Source organism: Lissotriton vulgaris, chromosome 6, assembly GCF_964263255.1.
Source record: "Lissotriton vulgaris chromosome 6, aLisVul1.2, whole genome shotgun sequence".
Taxonomy (NCBI): domain Eukaryota; kingdom Metazoa; phylum Chordata; class Amphibia; order Caudata; family Salamandridae; genus Lissotriton; species Lissotriton vulgaris.
The window spans coordinates 252,737,851-252,743,396 of record NC_141694.1 but is presented as its reverse complement, the minus strand read 5'-3'; positions in this window follow the sequence as shown (position 1 = coordinate 252,743,396).

Genomic DNA, 5,546 nt, shown 5'->3' with positions numbered 1-5,546 from the left:
TCTGTTGTGAGGCTTGCATAGGCTGGATATTCTGTGGTACTTGTTGTTGGACCTGGTCCTGCCTAGGAGGACGCGGTCTCTCTTTAGTTTTACCTGTAGAGATATTGTGTTTCAAAACTGCACAATCATTTATATAGTGACCTGGCTGTTTACAATAGTTGCATATCCCTTTAACAGGAGCTGCTGAATTATTGGACTGTGTCGTACCCTTTTTCTGACCGTCAGCTGGAACTGACTGAGCAACTAACATTTTCATTTTCGTGTCTTTCATACGTCTTTGTTCGTGCTCTTGTTCTTCTCTAATTCTGTTCTGGTGGTACTGTAACATTTGTAACATTTGTGAAGGGGTATTAGCTTGCCATGTGCTCTCGACTTTCAGAACTCTGTTCTTAACTTGGGGCAGGGAATTCTCGACTAATTTTGTTACAAAAAGATGTGGATATGATTCGCTACTTGCTTTTAGGCCACTATTAATACCAAAACATTTCTCAAATCGGGAATAAAAATCACTAGTGTCTTCATCGGGTTTCTGTTTGCAGGCTGAGATTGCACCCCAGTCTTCCTTTTTCGTGGCTAATAATCGTGGCAATACTTGTACTAACAATCCTGGTAATGCTTTAGTTTTGTCCCCTAGCCCTAGGCCTGGGGTTCGAGTATTTTCTTCGTTCTCTAATTCAGTCCAAACAATCTTTTGCTCTCCCACCTCCCATTCTTTTTCTTTCAGTTTCTCGTAAATACCGGCAGGCAATAATACTTTCCATATTTTCATGATGTCGGGATAGGTATAATCACCCATGAGTAACATGTCTTTTATTTCACGGTGAAAACCTGCTGGATCTTTGTCATGGCTGGGCACTAATTTCTTCATTTCCAATAGTTCTATTTTAGTTATGGGCGTGTACACAAACACGCGTCTAAAAGTATTGTCCGCATTCCTGACTGGGTGCACCTCTCGTAAGGGATTCTGTCTGTCTATGTAGTACGTTTTTCTTTCAACGGATGGGGCTGGATCAAACTGTGAACACAGGAAGGCACTATATCTGTGCCGATGTTCTAGAATTATTTTAATTAAATCGGTACCTAGGCCTCTCCATTTGTTCATGAGTAGTTCTATTAATATATCAGGTAGGGGACCAGGATCAGAGTGTTGGCTTTTATACAATATAAGGAGGTGTTGTATCATGTACATACCAGCTAGACGCTGTTCATCTGGAGAAAGATTCAAAAACGTTTGTGCTAATGCGTCATCACTATATTTATCAGAACTGTCAGCCCATTGTACTGCTAACCTGGCTAATTCTTGTTCATCCATAGAATTGAGTACATGGTACCCCATTCGTTCTTGAAGTATTTTATCGGTAGCCTGAAATAGATGTTCTGGCGTTTTCGGATTTGACATAGCAGCTTGAAAAAGTCTCTTACTTTCTGGACGTACCGGACGCATTGAATTATTAAAGGGTCTTCCCTTACCTACATAAGCTATCATTTCTCTAGCTGGTAACTGCAATACTCCTGTTGTCGTTTCTGGTTGTTGTTCCTCCTCCTCTGAGGTTTCATTTTTATCTGAATCTATTTCTCTTTCTGGCTGTCTTCTTTCGTGTATTAGTTCTACTGCTTTTCGGATCCTTCGGTACATGTTTTCTATACAACTCTGTTTATCATGTTTTCCATCTGCTATATTCTGACCCCATTTGTTAAGTGCTTTCATTTCTTCCGGGTCTACACCTGGCCTATCTTGGTTTCTTATCAAGCAGTTTATGAAGAAACGTAATAACAATTTTTGAGTGTCAACTTTCTGGTATGCCATGGCCTCGCCAATACTTTCAGGACCTTGCCCTGTTTGGACAAAATGATATATTCTGTCTAGGTGATCAATCATTCCTGGTAGTATCATTAAATAGTTTGCAACTCGTCGTAGACGTACTGATGACAGCATCATTCTGTCGTCTATACCGGGTACTGGATCATATCTACAGTCTGTAAGAGGCTCTTTAAGTATGTCGTAACTCGCTGTTTGAGGTGTACGTTGTTGTGCCAAATCCCTATAAGTCAATCGATGTGTTTGTGGTGGTGTTTGAAAACCTCCTGTCGCACCTCCTGAGGTGCCAGGTCCAAAAGGATTTGTTGGATGAATGGTAGGGAGAATAGGTGCAGGAAGGAGTGGAGGAACAGGCGGAAGGTGTGGAACGGGCGGAGTAGTATGTTGTTGCGGAGGTGGGGGTAGATTATCTCGGGGTGGAGTGCCGTCAGCAGGTGGTGTGCGTGGCGGCGGAACATTAACATATTCAGGGGCTACATCGTCTAAATAGGAAGAAAGAAAAATGTCCTTTGCGGTCTTGTGGTGTAATTTAGTCGGAAGCAATGGAGGTGGCAGATCTTTTGGTACTTCCGGGTGGCCTTAGGTAAACCCTCGGCCAGAAGAGGATACATACCATTCATAAGAGTGTTTCGTTGTCGGTCTACTTGTTCTGCTTTTACTCGTATACCTTCCTCAACTAATACGTTTTCTCGGGCTTTGTCTGAATCCTCTCTACTTTTTTCTTCTTTTCTGAGCGCTTTCTCTGTGCGTCTATGCGATTCTTTACGCCATAATTCAATGGCATCTTTCTGTGACTGTCTTGCTTTCTTTTTCCATAATGCTTCTTCTACTCTCATGATGCAATCAGCATCCCATGTCCCAGCAGCGGGCCATCTCTGATTCTCTGCTAAATCTTTGGTGTAATCCACCCACAAATCGAGATATAATACGGCATCTAGGCCATGTTTATGGTACATAAAGTACCCTGGAGTGTCCCTGGGTGGAATGGGAACAGCTTCCTCTAGTATCCCTTTTCTAGTTTTTATCTGTCTTAATTTGGAGAACAGCGGCATGTTTCAGCCGTACTACTTGCTATTTGATACTTACTTGGACACGGACACAATTAATACAATATACACAATAATGTAGATCGAACAATCACTCATACCACGACATTAAAACACACTAAAACATTTTAAAAACGAACAATAATAATTAGAATAAAGCTAGCTACCTGCATACTCGATATACTGCTAAACAGTACAGATACACCGCTAAAACAGTGCAGACCGGATATACTGCTAAACAGTACAGATACACCGCTAAAACAGTGCAGACCGGGTCTGTGTACCCAAACCCGTCTTGACCGGCACAAATTAATGCGCTCGTCTAGATGAGTCCCCAGCAACGGTACTCACCGGGAAGCACGGAACAGAAGGCCTCGGAAACTCGACACTGGACTGGACCGGACTGGACTCGACTCGACTCGTGACGTAGATACTTCGGGACTTCGGAACCTGGTGGGCCTCTGAATACCTCGGACTTTGCTCTCTCAGCTAGGCTCTGGTCGGGATCCTCCGCACTCCTCACCGCCTCGTCTGGGTGTCGATCGCAGCCTCAGTCACCTCCGTTGGCCTGAGGGAGATACAGTAAATCCTGCGGGTACGCGTAGTTGTCCGTCCGGCCGTGGCAGGGGACCAGGCCTGCAACGCACCGCCGGCGCGTAAGGTGGGGGAGGTGTCCCTATTCGGGCGCCAATTATGTGGTAAATTTAAATTACCTATACTTAATTTATGCGGTAAAGTTCAATAAGAATAACTCAGTCAAAAATAAGAGACAGAATCCGTGGTATCTGAGGTTTTAAAAGGGGTTTTATTCCTTAAAAAGGAATTGGTTCGAACCAGGCAATCATGTTCCATCACCACGAAGGTTCAGGAAGGGATAGACAATACTTTATTGACAGGATATCATATATATAGTCAATGCATTACAGTAATGACAGATGCAGAAGGCGTAACAGCTGAGAGAAACGTGATAAGAGCACATGTACGTAATAGAAGGCGTGCATGAGGGCGTACACGGAGGTGTGTGCTAGACAACGTCACATGAAACGTATCACAGGTGGGTGGATCCATAGAAGAATCCTGCAGTGTCAGCAGAAATATGAGGCAGAGATGCGCGCGCAGCAGCATGACGTGTGATTGACGTGGAACTGGAGGGTGAAGGGGACTTGACATTTAGCCTTACATGAGGAGACAGAAGTCTGGGGTGTCAGAACAACCTAATCCCAAATCATATCTAATATCTTGTGTTTGAGGAACTGTATTATCTAGAGGGAAAGGTCTATCGGGCAGAGGCTATTCTATACTGACTGCTAGTGCGTGCATATGTGACTACGTGTCTACGTGTAAAGCAAGGGGGGCATGGGCCTACCATGGTAACAGGAGCTATGAATTACTTGCCTGGAGACAGTGAGGCCGGGCCCTTTACTCTGCAGCTGGGAAGGATGTTTTCCTAAACTACTAGACAGGAATGTATTTTCGAGGAGCGGAGCAGATAACTTGAAGGTTGAATACAGTCTTGGCAGGCAAGCAGGTCGAGCCAGGCACCGCTCGCCACGCAGGGAGTAAGTCAAGGGTCAGGAAGCAGCAGACTGCAGCTTTCAGAGACAGAAGGCAGAAAAAGGCTCGATGGCAGAAATCCGGGCCTAACTCGCCAGAGCTAGTAATACATGAAAGTGCACCATATAAAGACGTTGGCAAGGCACACTTAGGAACGGAATATCCGACCCATTCATGGTGGATCTGAAAGAGGACACGTTAACGTTGGACGCAAATGTATTTGCGTCTTCATAGCTGGAAGTGGAGGGAACATACATGTACTTGAAGCACGTACATGGAGCCGGTGGGGTCTACGATAGGGGACACAACTGGTCATAAAAATTCATATTTCCTCAAGAGCTATAAATTAGATACAGACATACCAGATTATACTGGGTTGTTCGATTAGATGATATTTCTAGATATCTAGTTTAGAGTTTAGCCTTAGTTTACAACAGGGTCTCTTCATTATCATGATAACGCTCAAAAATAATGTACCTTTAACATTAGATTATTGAAATAAGGAAATGAAAGCATGAGGACATTAGATCTAAAACCAATTTTTTAATAATATTGCACTCCTTGAGAATATTTTGGTTCTATTTTATCTAAGGAACGGATCTTTTGAATAAACAACGGCTACCAGACTTATTATTTGCTTATAGAAGCAACATCTAGAGAAGAAATAATTTATGTAAGTGTTTTATCCACACTGCACTGTCCTTATGATGAATAAATACTGGTCCTTTTATGCGTGTTTATATATTCATAGGGAGGATGATTTGCTGTTTCCCTTTATGAACATGTGTTCTTTTATAGCTCTATGTGCATTCTGTAGGCTGGTGCGTACTTATATAGAGAATAGCGATTCAGCTTAGGAGTCACTGTTATGTCAGTGAGTGCCTTAAGACTAAGTTCATCCTTGCTTAGCATTACATCTAGAGTTTCTGGTAATCAATACAAGCATCTCCACAAAAAATATGAGTACTCCGAAAATAAAAATCTTTCAGAATGGAAACATGATTTAGTATTAAGGGAAGCTGAGGAAATGTTAATGTTTTTATGATAATTGTCGTGATAAAATCTGTTAAATATGAAAAGAGATTTAGGTGACTATTTTTAATTATGTAAAGTGTGTATAATGTTAT